The sequence below is a fragment of the Rhinolophus ferrumequinum genome, chromosome 6 (genome assembly GCF_004115265.2).
Source record: "Rhinolophus ferrumequinum isolate MPI-CBG mRhiFer1 chromosome 6, mRhiFer1_v1.p, whole genome shotgun sequence".
Taxonomy (NCBI): Eukaryota; Metazoa; Chordata; class Mammalia; order Chiroptera; family Rhinolophidae; genus Rhinolophus; species Rhinolophus ferrumequinum.
This window is the reverse complement of record NC_046289.1, coordinates 80,440,384-80,460,649: the sequence shown is the minus strand read 5'-3', so window position 1 is coordinate 80,460,649 and position 20,266 is coordinate 80,440,384. Positions and strand designations below refer to the sequence as shown.

Sequence of the window (20,266 nt, the reverse complement as noted above, 5' to 3'; positions counted from 1 at the left end):
AGCAAGCTTTCTCCCTACAGTGGCAGAAATAGAACATCAAAGCTGTCAATATTGCTCCATGAACAAGGACATGGGTTGGACTGATTGGAAATATCGAAAAGAAACTGGCTGGGTAAGGCATAGATCACCACAGCACTGGCTGCCAGGAGGGAGTGAAAGATGGTCTGGGCTCAGGAGGAATAAGACATCAAGATGGAGGGAGAAAGGAATACAGAGGATTGCCATGGCAATGTAGTTTCGGCTATTGCATGCTGGAGCAGTGGTCAGATTAAGGAACTTTGTGGTATTAATTTTTTAAAAGAGGGTGCTTAACACAAAGAGGGTGTGGAACTTCAGGACTCAATATTTTGACTTCAGAAATTTGTTTTTGGTTTCACTGACAGTACCCAGTACAAGTGGCTTTCTGCCATTGAACAGATGGAAGAAATAAAACTTACCTACGCTTTACATCATTACAACCTGAAAATGTATCCTAAGTACAGGGACAGGCTGGCTCCACACTACATGGAAAGTTTTTTACTAGAGTGACAGTGACACTTAATACTTGTTACGAGAGCTCCTGTGGACCTGTGTCCTTGTACAGGATCTTAGACCCTCAGCAAAGAATGTACACCAATGTACTTTGAAAACCATAAGGCTAGATCTGGGAGGGCTATAGCGCCCTCTGAATATGTAGCACAGGAGGACAGGCTCCTGTGAGCTGCAAATATCAGTGACTGACTGGGATGTAATCTGCACACTCGAAATTGAGGTGCTGTGAGTGACGGAATCTATTGCCAAGCCCCACAAATATTGCTCCCATCAGAGAAAAAAATTCCTCCTAAACCACATATCTTTCCATGTCTTACAGGAAATTCAGCTCCATTATAATCTTAAGGGACCACCATCGTATATGCAATCTCTTGTTGACTGAAGCATCACTAAGCGGCACATGACTATAAAGTTTTGTGAGAATATAAAGAAGGTACTGTCTCTGTTTTTGATAAAAAGTATCTGAAATACAGAATAGTTAAATGAGTTGCTCAGGGTCTAACTACCTACTTTTGAAATTCAGAAAGTTGAAGGAAGAAGTAAAGTCAGCTTAGGTAGTAACAGAACCAGAACCTCAGTCCAACTTCCTTTCAACACGAACTAGAAATGTGGAGTGAGCTTGAATTCCAAACTCCATTCTTAGCTCATATTATAAATTTGACTGAGTTGTGGATAAAATTCAGAATAAATTCTGGGGTTGCTCTTTTCTGAGAAAGCCTAGAAAAGGAGGAGGTGTTATTCCTGAATGTTATCTGCAACAGTGGATAGTTGACACAGTGCTGACTATTTGACTACAGGCTTTGAGAGCACAGGGCATTCCAGGAATTCAGTCTCTCAGCTGTCCAATTAAAAGCTGACATTTGACAGCATTCTTTGAGCTTCTCACAAGCAAAGTTCTTTGTATCCATTCCTGGCACCTTAGGATCTGACAAATAGTACTTAGTAAATATTTTTATTAAATGATTGAATGGAAGAAGGGCGAAGTTATAACAAAAAAATTGGGTAATCTATGGATGAAGCTAAATAAGTAAAATTTAATGTTAACATAACAATAACCACTTTAGAAGTGATGATAAAACCCAGAGGCACAAAAAGAGTAATGTGTCAAACTCAAATTTATAAGAATCTGGAAAAACACACTTAAAATAAATAAAAGTTTAAAAAAAGAATAATTTGGAATTCAAACTAGCTCTCTTGATTTCTAGCTCTTTGCATTGAATGCCTATGTTTCTTATCCTCTTCTTTGGATTTTCCTGCTTTTTAATATTCCGCATTGCATTCTGGATTGTTTCTTCTAGCCTATCTTCTGGTTCACTAATTCTCTTTTCAATTGTATCTAATCTGATATTAAACTCAATAACTAAGTTTTAAAAAGTATATTTTTCAGTTTTAGAATTATCTGGTTCTTTTTTAAATCTGCTAGATGATTTTTTTCTAGTTTCCAGTTCTTGGCTGAATTTGCACTCTCAGCATTATTTCTTTAAACATAGCACGCTTAGTTGTTTATAGTCTATATCTAATAATGCTAGAATCTTATCTTCACTGAGTCTATTTCTATTATCTGTTGCATATACTAGTTCTTACTCATGGCGTCTTTTGTCTTTTTATGTCTGATTACCTTTGCCTGTATGCTGTACAATGAATCTGAAAAAAATTTTTGAAAAAATAAAATAATGCATTGGATGATAGGATCCTCCTCCATAGAGAACTTTCATTTGCATCTCTTAGAACTACCAATCCAATACCATCTTAATCCAAGTTCTAGTCTTAAAATTCTCTGATCTAGCCAATGATGGGTCATATTGGGATATATATATATGCAAAAAGATTCCATTAGTGTTGAAATAACAAGAGTTTAGATGTAGCTAAAGTATTATGACATTTTAACCTTTGTGTTCCACTAAACATAAAACACTTGTACATTTAAATGTAGGTTTCTGTGTTATATAATAGATCATTTATAAAAGAGTAAGCCTTTGGAATATTATTAAACTTGGCCGGAATAAATAAGCGTATTTATTCTTTTTTTGTTTACTTGCATATTTTCTAACTCCCTTACTAGATTACACAAGAGGGTAGGGACTGTGCCTGTTTTGTTCATCATATCATATTCTGTATATAGTGCCTGGTATATAGGAGGCAAGCTACACGTATTTGTTGAATAATTGTACATAAATGAATTCATTCAATTTCTGATCCTTAAACTCCTTAATGCTTTTAATTTTGTATAAAGTTCTACATTAATTAAAGTCCACCTTTTATATAGGTAACCAGTTTCATAAGAGGTACCAAAATCTCAGATACGAAATCAGATAATAAATAGGTAGTAACTTTGGCTTTCAAGTGGTTTTAAAAGCAATCTGAAAGAATGATATAATAGATGCATCTACTGATAGCAACAATGACATCTCACAAAAGAGGAAGGGGCAGAAATCAACAATGTTAGTGACTGCAAAGTAATACCTCTCAAGGAGGAACAAGGAAAATAAGAACTCCCAATACTAGACAGTTATTTACTTTCTCAATCATAGAGCCGTCTCCAGAATCTCATTGTAGCTGATGCTTTTCAAGTTTCTCTGTTCATAGGAAACCTGGATCTCCTTTCCTACAGGCTTCATAAAACTATTTTCATGTTCTGTTTCTACTCTGTTTCCCCAAAAATAAGACCTAGCCAGACCATCAGCTCTAATGCGTCTTTTGGAGCAAAAGTTAATATAAGACCCTGCATTATATTATGTTATGTTATATTATATTATATTATATTATATTATATTACATTATCCCGGGTCTTATAGTAAAATAATTTATTATTTTATTTTTTATTAATTTTTATATTATTATATTAATTTTTGCTCCAAAAGACACATTAGAGCTGATGGTCTGGCTAGGTCTTATTTTTGGGGAAACACGGTAACAAAATACTTACTACATCTACTCAATGAATACTTTTCAAATAAATCTATCAAAAATATTACAGCATGACACAGGAAAAAAAACAAGCCCATTTAAGTGGCTGTCAGTTTCCATTTCCTCACTTGGGTTTAAGGAAAATATATAAATATCAGGTAAAAAGCACCTGAATCCACTAAAAATATGAGTGTTTTAAATGCTGTGACACTAAGCAGTTCACAACACTAGCTTCAACTTTTCCCTCTATACTATAACAAACCTTGGATTTCAGCTGACAACTTTTACACTAGGTTTCAGCCCAAAGCAATTTAGAAATAGACAAGTCAGAAACTCCTTAAAAATAAATTAGGGTTTATAATGGAAATGCTGACAGATGCTTCTTTATAATAATGCCTGGTGAGACTACTATATTTTAGAAATGACTACATCACAATATGTATGCAAGTGTTGTATATTAAAATGTAACAATGCCTAGCTTATAATTAAATCACGGCCATGAATAGTTCAGTAAAATATGTTATAAAGAAAGTGTGATGTGAAAAGAAAATATACTGAGTTAAAAATATAATGCAAGCAGGGATTTATTAGAACTTTCCATTTAGAAAATTTAAACATGGGGAAATATCAACATAAATCCTAGGGAGACAAGTCAAGAAGTACAAACTCAGTACAGCCTAAAAATAATTGACTTCCAATGTGACTTATGAAACCGTGTCTGTCATGAGATAATCATACCCCTAGACTAAGACCAAAATATAAATTTTAATATATATGTAACTCTTTAAAAAATCTTAGTATTCCTGCTTCTAGAATCCTTGATAAGCTGCTCTGCTTTCTGCTACTGTGACCTTTTCTGCTATTACAAATCATGCTGTCTTTGTCTTCAATAGTTACAAGCCATCATTTCCATCAACCCTTGCTTTCTAACTCTCCACAACTATACTGCAACATACAATGGTTGTCAAAGAAATTGAGGACTAAAAACCCAGCATAAACAATTCTACCACCATTAAAGAAATGTGATAAGCCTTCATTTACTGAGAAGCTAACAGTGAAGAATGAACTTCATGTTTCAAAGTGAAGCAGAAATCCAGGAGCATTACACAGATGATTTCTTCATTATATAGCTATATGCAGTCCTCAATATATATCTCATGATACTAGTACACAGTTCATCTTAAAACCAGTCATTTATAATATAATGAGCTTTCTTATATGACACCATTATTTCTAATTTTGTCTAATGAAAATATTGGATTTGTCTACTTGCATCAGTACGTTCTAGTGGGTTATTCACTAACTCAGTAGTCCTCAACAAGGGACAATTTGCTCCCCAAGAAACATTTGGTGATGTCTGGAGACATTTTTCATTGTCATGAATAAGGGGAAGAATGCTACTGGCATCCGATGAGTATTTAGCTGCCATAGGTAAAAATCCTACAATGTACAGGACAGTGCCTCCCCACCCCACCCCAAACAATCATCTGGTCGAAAATATCAATAATGCCACTGCTGAGAAACCTTCCACTAACTCCTGTTTTCTTACCAAGAAGCAATTAACCATAGTTTCCCTTTTCTTACCTCAAATAGACACTCATACCATCAACCAAAAATCAGAACTGAATTTAAGGCACAGAACAGTAAAGTATGGAGGTGACCTTCAAGAATACTGACTCATTCATTCATTCAACAAATGTATTAGGAACAGAACTAGGCATTGGGGATACTGTGGTGCCCAAGAAAGACAAGATTTCTGCTGTCATGTAGCATCTTCTAATGATTCTCAGTTGAAGAAATCTTTAAACTGAATAAAAAACCTTCAACGCCTGACATATTCTGGAAAACGGATGTAGCTATGCACACAGTTTCCACTGATACAGCATTCATTCTATTTTTGGAAATGTCTTTATTTTAATGAGCCTAAATAACCTTCCCTGTAGTTTTCACCCTCTGATCATAGTTCTGCTCTCTTGAGTCATGAAAAACAAATTCCTATTCCATATAACAGGCCTTTACACATTTAAAGACAGCTATCATGCATCTCTGAATTTTGTCTCCTAAAAGCTAAAACAATTTCATTAGTGCCTCTGATAGCTCTTCTGAAGATATGATCCTTAAGACTGGGAGGAAATGAGTAAAAATACTAAAGACTTTTAAGAATTTAGGCTATGAATTGGTAATTGCTAAATTTTCTTGAACTATCCTTTTCGAATCCACCCACAATACTGATTTTAATAAGAAAGAATATAACATTTATTAACCCCTAAATACAAAGCAATCTCGTTGACAGTTTAGATGCATTATCACATTTAATTACCATACAGTCCAATGAAGTACCGTGTTTCCCCGAAAATAAGACCCACCCAGACAGTCAGCTCTAATCCATCTTTTGGAGCAAAAACTAATATAAGACCTGGTCTTACACTACATTGTATTATATAAGACCCAGTATTTTATATTATATTACATCACATTATATTGTATTATATTATATATTATATTATATTATACTGGGTCTTATAGTAAAATAAGGCCGTGTCTTATATTAACTTTTGCTCCAAAAGGCGCATTAGAGCCGATTGTCTGGCTAGGTCTTATTTTCAGGGAAACACAGTACTTCATTGGACTGTATGGTAATTAATAGATAATACTACCATTACTTTGGACATGAAGAAATCAGGCTCAAAAATTTAAAGAAATTTTTTCAAAGATCATATTCTTTTCCTAAGCCCTTGCTCTTTTCACTATATCATGTTACCTAAAAAATAGTGCTGGTTTTCACATTTTAGTTCAATTATTGACCTTTCATTATTTCCATGAACCAGTTTTATAACAAAGCTAAATCTCAGAGTAGTTTATTTTTGCATAAAGAAGAACCATGTTCTAATAAAAAAGCATTCTAAAATGAAGCACCTTTTAATAAGAATATATATATATGTATATATATATTCAAGAAATATATATATATTCTTGTCCTACCTATATAACTCTCCATTCAGATACACTGAATCGTTTCATTAACAAATTCTATGGAATATATGCTTTTGCAAGTTTGCTATCTATTGAGAAAAAAATCTAATTAAGAAAGAGAACAGCCATTTGAAATTTATATACATATTAGCTACACTGAAATAAGATACAATGCCAAAAATTCTTAAAACTCATTCATGAGAGTCCGGCAGTATAATATAATGCAGGAATTAATAAAACAGACTGGATTTGTAGCACTGAACTCCCTCTTAACCTCTCCGAGCCTCTGTTTTGTAACTTAAAAATGGACAAAATAACAGAACCTATCTCACACGGTCACTGGAGTACTGTAACAGGCTCTTAATTGGTTTCCCTTCTTCCATTCTTCTTGCCCCTTCCTTCCTACTCCACGCACTTCTCTCCTCTACAAAAGCTACCAAACTGGTCCTTTTAAAACAAAACACAAAGCATGTTACTCCACTGCTCAAAAGAACCCTTAATGGCTTTCGTCATATTTGGAATAAAATCCCAAATCCTACCACAGTCTGTAAGATCCTAGATGATCTAGTCCCTGGCTTCCTTGCTCACTTTTTGCACTTGTTCCCTCAATTTGAATTTTCTTCCCCCAAATATCTGGATGGCTCACTCTCTTTCCTTCCATTCAAGTCTGCTTTAAATGTCACCTTCTTGGATAAGCTTTCCCTGATCATTTTCTATTGTCTTATCCTTCCTCACTATAGTGTGTGATTTTTCAAATGTTGATGTTGGGTTTGGGGAAGTTTTTGAAAACTCAAAAGCCAGAGAGAGAGAAACAGAGAGCCAGTGGCATAAGACGATAATGGCAATCCATAAAGTAATTAAGTGCCTCCGAAAGGCTTCTGGAATTCTACGCCTTGCAGAATTTATGATTTTTCTAACCTGATCTGGTTAGATCCCATTAGCCCAGGCACAGTACCAGGCCACAGAGGTTAGTCACAAAATGTTAACAGTGGGGCATTATAATTTTCTTCTTTAATATTTTTTCAAGCTGTTCGTTTTTCTTAAAACCAAAAACCAAGACATACCCTGGCCTTGAACATTTACAAAACACATGAATCACCGAAGCTATCCCAGAGACACTGAATGTATTAACAATTCAAATGAGGTTACATGAGGCAGCTGAGGTATAACTGAAAGAATCCCATACAATGTGATATATAGTGATGTATTACAGAACTGTACACTTGAAACCTAGGTAATTTTACTAACCATTGTCACCCCAATAAATTTTAATTAAAAATAAAAAAGGAGTCCCCATCCAGCTCTATGTGACCTTATGCTAGCTAGCTACTTAGCTTCTCTGTGCTTCTATTTCCTTATCTGCAAAACAGAAAGAAAAAAAATTACCCTACCTCATAAAAATATTATGAACATGAAATAAAATAAATGAAATAAGAATTCTAGGCATAAACTAAGACACTCTGAGTGTCTGCTCTCTCAGCTCATGGAATATAAACTCAGGCAATAGTGTGGAATCTACTGGAAATGCTTTATACTTTTATGAAATGTCCACAATATCTGGCACAGACTCAGTAAATATTGCCCTTATGTTAAATTATTAATATATACAAGAAACACTGATAATTCTCCAATGTTTAGATGGTAAAAGAATCAGAGAAACCGAGCAATTTGTCTCAGGCTTTGTGAGTCACTAAGGAAGAAAAACGGATAACCATACACTTTACAAAGGCGAATCAGCATTTCCCTAGACTTCAAAGACCCCTAACGTTGACATTATTCATATGACTCCCCAAAACTCATGTCATTTTTTCCTCATTTGTTCATTCAGTCAACACATCTTGAAATTAAACTACATGCCACACACACTGCTTGGTCCCTCACCTACAGATAAAGGAATTCAAGAGCTTTTTAAAATACTTAATCTTAAGGGTTATGGAAGCTCTGAGGAGGAAATCAGTTATTTTAGGAAAGGCTTTATAGCAGTGCTGTCTAACAGAAGTTTCTGCAATGAAGAAAATGTTCTTTTGTATTGTACCCAATACAATAGCCCCTAACCACACGTGCCCACTGAGCACTTAAAATGTGGTAATTTGACTGAGGAATTGAATTTTAAATTTTAATTAATTTTAATAGCTACATGTAGCTAGCAGTTACTGTATTGGACAGCAGGTAGTATTTGAGCTGAAGTCTTGAAAGAAGGGAGTAAGGAATTAAAATTCTAGGCAATGGAAAGGGCACAAACCACATGAAGGGCTACGAGAACACTTTCACGTGTTCAGGGAAGGCTGCCTGTGATATGTGGAATATGGAAAGGAGAAGAGAGAAATGAAGTTAAAAGGATTAGATAGGGCCAAAATCTGAATGCCCTGGACTACCAGGCTAAGGCGTTAAACTTTATGCAGCAGCCAATGGGAAAACATCTGACTTGAAAGCTGACAATACATGACCATACCTGTGACCATACCTATGTTTCAGAAGACAAGCTGACCACAAGGGGAGGGACACATTGAAAGAAGAGCCTCGAGGTAGGAAGACCAGCTGTGTTTACTTTGCCAAGTTAGAGGATAACACTCAGACTACTACAATCACAGTGAGAACAGAGATGAAGAATTAATTCAGGAGATATTTTAGAGATGATGTTAGTGCGTTGTGGTGGCCAAGACTAAGTCAAAGTAAACACTGCTGAGGTCTCAGCCTGGAAAACTAGGTAATTTAGGCACTTTCTACATTGACTGAAGGGATAAAGAGAGTTTATAGGCTCCTGCTCAAAGCTGTTTGTAAGAAAACAATCTAAATGTTCATTAATAGCTTAAAAGTTAAATAAACTATGGAATCATTTAAGGCAGCATATTACACATTTATTTAAAGACTATATGATATGAGGATAAAATGTTCACGATATGGTAAGTGAAATAAGTCGGCTACAAAAGAGTATGGACATACAGCATTATCCCAGTTTTTATATACTGGCAGAATTTTTCAAATTAAAGGAATAAATCAAAAAGTCAACAGGGGCTTACTTTGATAGGGGGTGTAATGAGCCATTATAATTTCTTTCTTGAATATTTTTTTTCTAATTGTCTAATTATACTACAACTATAGAATATTTTTTTTATTTAAAAATAACCTTTTGCTCTAAAGCACTGTACCTGAAAGCACTGGAGCCTGTGCTAAATCGACTGAATCTTGAAGCTGCATCACAAACAGAAGGGAATCTGACACGACCAGACCCAAGTCTAACTCAGGTTTGCTATGGGAGACTAAAGTCACAGGAAATTTAATAAAGGCAGCCTTTTTTCTTTTGAAAAATTTACCACAATTACAAAGTACAAAATGGATTATTTTCCATTTACTTATGTCTTATCGTGTATGATTTATGTCTGTATACATGCAACTACAAGTGGGAGTTTGGTGTAAGCCTGTATTTTATTCTGTGTGGTCATGCAAAAAGAGAATTATTCTGCTCATACTCAATTTCAGTTACTCAGGTTTATTTGATATAGAATAGACACTATGTGCTGAAGAAGCAGCTCAGCAAATACTTATCATTTTAATATGTACATGCCTGTCCCTTCTTGCTCTTAACAAAACCTGGTTTTCCAAGCTCCAAATTTAGATTTACAAGGAAATCCTGACTTGGTATAGATAAGCCTACTACAGAGGCATAAGGCGAGGGCAAATCCTCCTGCATCCTAGAAGCAATGTAATAACTTCCTTCATTAAATAGGAAATGAATAGAATTTTGCAGCTATAATTTTAATCACTTTGCCATTAGAGAGGTTATATTTGTCTTGAGAAACCACAGGTACGTTATAAAGGAATCTTAACCTAACATTCCCAGCCATGAGACAAGCTTTATCGTGATCATTTTACAGAAGGAGGAAATAAAGGGCTGGAATTAAAAGTGTATTTCCATTTTAGATGTTTAGAAATCTGGTTTGATGTCCTTACTAAAATTAGGTGTATATCTTATTTCTATGTTTTCTATAAAAACCCACTGGTAGAAAGGCAGTCTTTTCTCCGGGACACTTGTAAACAAGCTCCAGGCTTAGTAGTAGCAATGAGGTCAGTCACACAGAGATAGTGTCAGATCTGGGGCTGGGCCCAGGTCTCCTCTCTGACGACATTACAGTTCTTAAATGAAAATATATTTTCCCTGAGAGTTGAAACAGGGAATACATTTTAGATACTAGTTAGTGACACTTGGGAACATCAGCTAGCATTCAAACCCAGAAACTGCCTTAGATGTTTTGGCTAACTACCACATACTACATATGTAAGAGTCACTAAAATCATCACTCCACAAAGAGAATTCAGAAATCTGCAACCACAATTAGCCACCAGTATCTTACTATGTTTCTATGATCTGATGTCCATTTCCATGGAAACAGAAAAAGAAGTGAGAGGCAGCCAAGACAAGAGATGTCAGAACTTGTCAGGTTCAGCGGCTGGAGCTGAAAATGCCTTTTCTTTCTTTTCATTTTTTTTTTTTTTTTTACAAACAGTATCAGCTGACTTCTGGCACATAATCAATTCTCAAGTTAAGCAAAGTCAGCTTGCTTGGAGAAGCATAAAGCTGAAGAACAGGCTTAGATTTTTAAAGGCTTAAATTAGAAGGAGACACAAATTAGAAGCACACTGTTCAAAATTCTAAATTTCTAAATCAAATGAATGCAACAGAATTGGTTCAAATTTCACAAAGTGAATAGAAGAAATTCTCAGCTGTGATGGGGGAAAATGCAGGACCAGCACGGAGCATTTTCTGTAACGAATATAGCAACAAGGCAATGGCAGGAAAGAGAAAGCAGAGGAAGCAGCACGTACCAAGGCCCTGAGACAACAGTGTATGGCCTTTTCAAGGCACTGAGAGCACTGAGAGCTCTTTGTGTGGGAGGCGGGTATCACGGAAGGATTTCCCAAAGGAGGTGCCATCTAAGCTAAGACCTGCAGGACGAGATGGAGTTATAGAAGAGAGTTTTCCAGCAAGAGGACGAGCATGAGGGAAGTCCTAGAGGCAAGAAAGGACAAAATGAACCCAGTAGTAGCAAAGCTGGAACAGAGAGTGGGAGTGGGGAGTAAGCTGGGATCAGGTCAGGAAAGGCCTTATTCTCCAAGTTAGATTTTGAACTTTTGTTTGGAAAACAAGTTGTCACCACAGAGTCTAAATCAGGGACGTAACACGATGAGGTCTACATTTAAGAAAGATTAGACTATCACAGATTACACAAAGATATAGATGTGGAGTCCGTTAGCAGTTTTCCCAGGGGGGAGACAAGGGTTGACTGTACTGGGGCAGGAGCAGCAAGAGAGATGGGAGAACAGGACACAGTGAATGTGAACAGTGAGAGAAGAAGAAGGAGTTGGGGATGACACCCAGGATTTCAGCCTGAATAGCTACATGGATGTTAGTGCCAATCATCGAGTCTCTGTCCCAAGCAAAGAAGGAGAATCCTCATTTCAGGTGCGTGGGGGACGAGGAGGAGCTCCAGTCTGGACTTCATGACTTTGAGGCATCCACGGGACGGTCAAGCAGAGCTACCAAGTAGGCAGTTGTATGGGTGTATTCTACGACTCGGGATGGGAGTGACAGGTGTGCCTACAACTCAGGGATGAACATATTCTGGGCTTCAGAACTGGATGAAATTGCCCAGGGAAAGCACAAGATCAGAAGAGATTCCAAGAGATGAATTACAACGGCTTGAGATTCTGGTCAAATGTTGGCTGTTGCCACGCAGCAGCGTACCCGTCTGTCTCCTTGTACCTGCCCCTAAAGAAAGGAGAGTCTGTGAGAGGGATCCTTTCAAGGACTTTGCTTTACCTTTGTGCTTGCACCTTATGTCTCCCTGTTTGGCCCCAGGAGGATGGCTGGTCAGCCAATAACGAGTAAGATTCCCCACGGGGGGGGGGGGGGGGGGGGGGGGGGGGGACAACTCAAGTCAGGCGCCCTCAAGTGGGGACCAGCAGGAGAACAAACGGGGTTCATAGAGGTGGGCACAGCCCCCCACCTTCCCCCGGCTAAGGAAAGCCTCTTCCTCTGTGGCTGCATTCCTTCCCACAACCTGCAGGGGAAGTGATTCAATGATGTGCTCTCCATCTATTCCTATGCATAAAGGTTTTGTCCCTTGAGGAAGTACAGACATCCTGAGACTTACGGTTCAGCTGCGTGCAAGCAAGGGGGATTGGCTTGAATCAGTTTCCTATTACGATGTATGGGATTCACAGATCTTGAGACTGACAAGCTTTATCTCCTTTACTTCCCCATCTAAGTAATAAAAACTACACGTAGGCCCAATTCGGTGCTCAGTCCTTGAGAGTGGGGCCCCTTGGCCCCGCTTGCATTGTCTTTGGCTACGGTCTTTTCTTAACCCTGCGCCACCCTCCTCATTCCCCACAACCCTCGTCACGCAAGACGCGACAGTTGGCTGCACCATTTACTAATTATATGACCTAGGGTTACTTAGTCTCCAAGCCTGGAAAATTAGGGTAATTATACCTATGCTGAGTACTAATATTTTAAAAATGAGTAGAGGAAGAGAAAACTATAAAGTAGAAGAGAGAGAAGATAAAAAGTAGACACCACAGGAGAATGCAGTGTTATGGAAACTAATGGAAAAGAGTATTTCAAGATTAAGGTTAATAGATCAAATACTGCAGAGAGATCAATGAAGAATTGAAAAGTATACAAACAAGTAAAAAAAAAAAAAAAGACATCTCTAATGACCCTAGCTAAAGTGTGGTGTGGTGGAGGTTGACTACAGACAAAGTATTATAGATGGTAGATGAGGAAGTAAGAGACAGATTTAGAAAATTCTTTCAAGAAACTTAGCTGTAAGTGAGAAGAAAAATTAGACTGGCACTAAGTAGAATCAAAATAGAATTGCTTGTTTTTCTTCTTTTAATTGAGAGAAAGTTATGCATCATGAGTGAAGATGCTTTCAGCTGCAAGTAACAGAAAAGCTAACTAATAATGCTTAACCCATTGGGACATTAATTGTTTACCTAACAAAAAGTCTGAAAGCAGACAGTTCTAGGGTTTTTTCAGAATCTCAGTGATATCATCAGACCATGGCTTTTTTTTAATCTTCCTGCTCTGCTACAAAATAGTACCCCCTGCCAGGCATCACATCCTTAAAAAATATTCCCAACAGAAAGAAAGAACAAACCTTGCCCCTCTGTTAAGAAGCAAAACACCTCGAGCCACCCACCCCCCATCAGACTTTCCCTTATATCTCATTGGTTACCACTGGGTCACATGGCCACTCTCAGCTCTAAGAGAAGCTGAGAAATTGTCTGATTTTCTAGACTCTATTTTGAGGCAGTAAGGGAGATGGGGGTTGGGAATGACTTTTACATAGCCAGCCAACACTGTCTGCCATATGCATACCGATGTGAAAGAGTTAATACAGAGAAAGAAGCCAAAGACACAAAAGGGAAGAGGGCAAGAATGAGTTCAAATATCAGTAAGTTTTGTAAGCGGCCTGGATGGGTGCTGAGAAAATTTGCACCATATAAATTTTAATTTCTTTGTGCAGCAGAAAATGGGATCATCCAATAAAAGTTGAGGGGGAGGTAGAAGAATAGAGGTCTTCAGAAGAATAAAGAAGATTTCAAAATATTTCCCACTGAGAACATAAGAGAGGGCTACCTAGGTTAACCTAGAGGGCTAACAGGTGTCTAGGCAAGAGAGAGAGAAAATAATGGAGGAAAAAACTTCCTGGGCAACAGAGAATTCAGTCAGTGTTAGAAATCATTAACTCGTAGAGCCATTTACAAGGACTTCTCTGGCAGCACCCACTCAGCCAGATTGCTGAATCCATTCTAGACCGAAGTTAGGGTGGGTCATACAATGGAAAGACAAGGGTACTAAAAATGTTGAAGTTACAAGCAAGCCAGTGAAATAATGGGTCGTGTACATCTATGTTAGGAAACAAATGAAAGGTATGAAAAGGTAGACATATAGGGATAGTCAAGGAACCTGAGGGGTTGCAGCCAGAATAAGAGGGATGAAAAGCTATGGTAAAATGAGTATTTCCAGGCGACAAGATCAAGGGTGTACCATGAGAAAGGATGGCTAACTGAAAATGGAGGTTGAGGACACTCGCATTAAGAAAAAGAGATTGAAAGGCTTGGATGTTAACTGAATTGTCTACATGGACTCTGAATTCATCCAAAATGGTGGCTAGAATTAGAGTGAAAAAGAAGTGTCAATGTCTTTAATAAATGAAAAAAGGTGACCAAAGAAGAGAGGAAGAAGTGGATTATAGTTTCAAGAACCATGACTATCAAAAGGAATATAAGTATGGAGGAGTACTGAGGCAGAAGCTGCCCTAGGAAATAAGGAATATGTCAAACCTTACCCTAAAACCCTAGGTAGACAGTAAGTGAAAGAATGAGCCGCCTCCACTTAAGAAGACTTCATGAAAAGTGGTGTCTGTAAGGAATCACAGTTTTCAGTTAAGGCATGGAAATAGAGGAGTTTTCAATTAAGGATATTAAGGAGAATTGATTTAATATAAATTGGAGCTATAGAAACACAAAACAAAAATTTGGAAAGAAGAGGAAGGAAACTTTAGGTTTAGGAGAAAGTAAGTCCAAAACAGTGTAAAGAAGAAAAAATATTGAATGATCGGAGAGGTTTATATTTGGGCAATTACAAGAGAGACAGGAATTAGCAGGCCTCAAGATATCCAAAACCAGTTCCAGCAGCCTCTCTGGCTGGAAAACTCTACAGCCCAATTGGACTTTCAAGGAATTCCCATTCTGAGTTACAATACCTAGAAATTCTCAGTAACAGTGGTTCCAACATAGTAGATCAAAGCCAAATTTAGCTTTAGACATACATTCATTCTGGAAAACAGTATTATTCACATTGTATCTGTATAGTAAAGAATTTAACCTTGTTCAAAAAGTCCCTCCAAAAGCTGGCCTTTGACTTCAGCTTCTGGGACGTAATCTCAGAGTTGTTTGCCTGGGGCCTTGAGCTAGGCAGAGAGTAACACTGTGATGCAGAATGGGGGCTTTGGGTCATGCACAGAGGCCCTGGACACTGGAGACTGAGATCAGCCGCACAGACAATCAATCATGATCGTGTCACAGTGTCCCAATAAAAACTCTGAACACCACGGTTCAGGTGAGCTCCCTCGGTTAGCAGTACTCCATACACAGTGTCACACATCAATGCCAGGAAAGTAAGGCCCTGACTCCACAGACAACGGAAGCTCCACTTTGGTAACTCCCTGGACCTGCCCTTTGCACTTCTTCTCTTCGCTGATTTGAATGTTTCCTTTCCTTGTAATAAACTATACCCATGAGTATAATACCTTCCAGTAAATTCTATGAGTCCTTCTAGCAAATTATTGAACTCTAAGGGTGGTTTGGGGAGTCCCTAAATTTGCAACTGGTATCAGGAGTGAGAACAGCCTTGTGGGGACTATGCCCTCTACTTTGTATTTGGTGCAAACTTTTTGACATTTATGTTCTCCCTAAATCAATTTGTTCTCAAGGAGAAAAAATTATTTGAAGAAAACTCAATACCTGAGGTTAGCTGAAATTGATACTGAGTAATAACTAGTCTACTGAACTACTTACTAATGGTCCCATAAATTCCTCTGAGCAGTCAGGAAGTCTCAACAATTAACCACTAAGAAAAGCACTGTTGAATTTTAATCTAGATATAATAGACACTCACTGTATCCCTGAGACAGTCATTTCCCTTTACTAAATTACAGCTTGTTCTCGGTAACTGGGAAATGCCACTGTACCTCAGTGAAGTGTGATCAAGTCCAAATGATGAATACCTGAAGAACAATTTTAATCCGATTTTTTAATTAAAAAAAGAATTTTAAAGCTACTACAATTTATAAATGAATTATATTACTACAGTTACTGACCTCATAACATAGAAGGGTTTGTCAACTTTCTTATCGCCAAACACTACTAAAAAGACTTTATAACTCACCTCCATATAAAAACTGCACCAAAATAACATATTGTGTAAATTAACCAAAATGCAATCGAGGTAGAATGAAAAAGAGGCACTTAAATAGTGAGTGTCAGAGTAGAGATTTACAAAGACATTTTCTCAGATACGCCTTATAATCTACAAAGTATAACATACAAATCGGCAGCCAAATGACAAAGAAAAACTTTTTTTTTACCAGTCAGAAGTATTTTATTAAAAAAAAAAAGACAAGCAAACAAAAGACCCTTTAATCAAAAAGTCTGATTAAATTCAATATTAACTCACGCTCTCAAAAACATCGGAGGCTGGAGGGGCGGGCGGGGCAGGGGAGAACCAACAGGTGCTTCAGAAAAAAGCAGGCAGCTGTTGACAATTCTTTGGTGGAAAAGTAAGTTGCATACTCATACAAACTGCCCTAATGATTATCAAGTCTGTTTTGTTTTTCAAAAATAGGTTTAAAGATCTACCAAAGAAACCACACAGATACCCCTAACAGTACAAAATTTTAACAATGAAGTTTAAGGATATAGGAAAAAACAAATATGATAATACACAGAAATTATTTACAAAATAGGCCTTTCAATCCTAGAAAACTAAAATGGGGCGACCTCATGAATGGTAACACACAAAAACACAGGCTAATAGCACATGGAACAACCTTAGACATCTTCCCTATGACTAACTAAGCTATAAAATGACAGCTTAGGATACTATTAACATGGAGCGTTTCTTCTGGTTATCAGTCAATACGTATAAAATTCGAGTAAATTTTTTTATTCAATTGCCATCATTTCTTCCTTTTTACCTTTTCCCTCATTTTCTCCAGCAACATTTTTCCTTTGGTTTGACCAGTTGAACTCAAAAGGTTTGGAACCCAAAGTGAGTATCAACTCTTATTGGAATAGCACTTGGGAAATTCAATCCTAGAAAAGTCAAATTGTAACTGCAGTGATCTGAGGAAGTTAAGCTGCCATTCTCAACGTGACAATAACCTCCATGTTAATCATTAGTTTAATGGCTTCTCTTACGGCTAGGTCACATGACCCAACGTGATACTGGCGTGCTCCCTGGTCAGGCACTACTGAGCTATGTGTGCAAACGCCCACCCATTTAAGCTTTCAAAAAACACAAAGCATCCTTTAAAACTATTTCAGTAGATAAATAAAAAAAATCGGCGTTTCTATTGGCTTGTTTTGACTCTTGCACTGGCTTAGAGTACTGTTCATGATGGGGAAGACACAACAGTTACTTCGTTGCCACTCCAAGCTCTAGACTTCAGCACTTCTTGCTCTTCAAGTCTCAGCACCTTTTTTTTTTAGCAATAACGGTTCTTCATTAGCAACACCACTTCAATAGGACCAACACTCCCAGGGACTGGAGTGACACATAAGTAACCAGCTTTCTTCCTGACTCCTTCAAAATCTACATCTCCAACCAACTTGGGTTTAGCTGTGATGGCATCTTGAATTCTGTTTATTTCCACATCAATAATGGCTGCTCCTTCCTTGGTCATATCTGCTGTGATCAGATTTGGAATGTTTGCAGAGGAGACCACAATACCTGCAAGAATTGTACGTTTCTCCAGCTGCTCTTTGGGAGTGTACGGATGGGATACTGTTAACAGCAGCATCACCTCCAAGACGTGCGTGTGCCCCATCTGTGTGTAGCAAGAGTGCAATGGGCATTCCAACACTTTTTGACCTTCCAGCTACAATCATGTTCTTCCCTAGGGTTAGAATGCCAAGTCGCTTAATTATTTCCCACACACCCCATGGAGTAGCCGGTCACATGGAAAACTGGTCCAAACACATTTGCTCTACATTAATTACCTGAAAGCCATCGATATCCTTGCCTGGAAAAACAGCGCTGCAGATCTTTCTCTGAAAGAGGCAGCTGAACAAGGAGGCCATCTATGTGATCATCACTATTTGGTTTATGGATTAAGTTCAACAGTTCTTTCTCTGAAACTGAAGCTGTTTTCACAGTTGTCTCACTGTTGACTCCCACCTCTGCAGCAGCCCTGGTTTTGTTGAGGGCATAGGAGTCGCCTGCAGGGTTCTCCCCGACCAGAACCACGCTCAGGTGTGGCCGTCTGTTGCCCTATGCCACCCACTCTGCAACCTTCGGCTGCACGACAAGTCTCCTTCCAGAAATCACAACAGCTTCATGTCAAACTGCCGAGAGGTGTAAGGAACAACAGTGCAGGCGGCAGTTCCAAGCGGCAGCAGTAGCGGAGGGCGGCCGCGAACACAAGGGAAGCAGCAGTCTTCGCACGCACTGGTGCCCGTGATGGGAGCAAAAGCTCTTCATCGTTTCTATCAGTTAGCATTTCAGAGATGATATTAAAAAGTATGTTTTCACTTACGTGGAAAGGTAAGTCTTTTAAAACTTCAACTATACAGTGAAAAGCTGAGCCTGGGGAATCAGAGGGATTACCTGTGGGACCCTGCCCAAACTATGTAATCCCTTTATGCCTCAGTTTCCTCACTTGCAAAATAAGAACAATAGCAGTATCTATTACACAACACTATGTGGACTGAATGAGATAATTCAGGTAAACAGTATAACTCTGAGCACATAGTAAACACTCAATAATAGGTAGCTGTTTTTAGTAGTATAGAATTATCTGAGGAGAATACATTAATTCAACCTATTTAATCTGATATTTTCTACATTCATGTAACTGAGACACCAGCCTTAGACTCTGCTAAAATAAACTAATTATAAAGTCTAACATTTGTTTCTGTGGACATTTGTCTAAGTTTGGTATAAACACAAAAAAGAAATACACAAAAAAAGGATGTTTTAATTCACCATGAGTCATTTCTTTTGGTGACTTTTCAGCAACATAAAATTAACTTTATATAAAACAACTATTAAACACATAAAAACATTTATGTAAATTGGTATGGCATTATTTTCAAACTATGAATGATCACATAGCATTGACAAAATTTTCTAAATCAATAAGTAAAAGTTTTCAGAAACCAAAAGAATCTATGGCGGCAGGTGTCACGCCTTTCTTATTTACAAGTTCTCTAAAATTTAACCATTGAAAGGATGAATAAAGTCAGAGGGGAGGTTGCTTTAAAAATAAGGAGACACTGACAGTCTTTAAAATAACTTATATCATGAGAGTTATTACACACCGGGAAGAATAATCTGACAGTCTCTGGGTAAGTAATAAGGGGGAACATTTAGTTAGTGATGGGAGAATGTATACGTTGCCAAAACAGGCAGCGGCAATTGAAAACAGTCTTTCAATAATAAAAAACCTGACCAAAATGAATGATATGGACTCACTCTGCAGTGATTGTGAAAAAGGCAAAAATACAATTCAATCAGCATTAAAGTAATCACGACAAAAATAATTACTGTATTTCATCAAATAGAAAACACCATAGATTGTAAGGTACACCATTTTTTATACGCTACCAAAAAGAAAAGTATTAATAATTAAACAGACATGATGCCAAGATGTTATTGATTAGAAAATACACTCCAATTTCAGAGATATTAAAATTTGAAATATAGGTATCTTAAAATCAAGTAAATACAGTATCTGCCTACACAATAAATAGGAGTCACAGTCCTATGAAATTCCCAGTAACATCCATAACTCTCCCTCACAGCCTGTTTGGGATCTGTTCAACTCTTCTTCCGATTTAAACAGCTCCAGCTAGCTTCTAACCTCTGCTCCGACCCGTGATTCCCCATCTGCTTCTGAGGAGACGGGGCAAGCGCGTGCCCATCCAACAGGGGCCACAACTCTAAGAAGGTCTCCCGAGGGCCCAGTGAGTAATTCTATGCGACCCTTATTAAGTCTTCTTAACTGTGACCACAGAAGACAAGGCCCTACCTTTTCTAATTACCCTCATCCTAGCCTCTGTTCAA

General features: G+C 37.7%; 1 protein-coding gene and 1 pseudogene across 2 annotated transcripts in view; both read right to left on the bottom strand.

Annotated features, from left to right (window-relative positions):
• NUBPL (NUBP iron-sulfur cluster assembly factor, mitochondrial) overlaps nt 1-20,266 on the bottom strand; it is a 202,909-nt gene that overhangs the window by 96,248 nt on the left and 86,395 nt on the right. The window lies entirely within an intron of this gene.
• Nucleotides 17,618-18,682, bottom strand: LOC117024065 (bifunctional methylenetetrahydrofolate dehydrogenase/cyclohydrolase, mitochondrial-like; annotated as a pseudogene).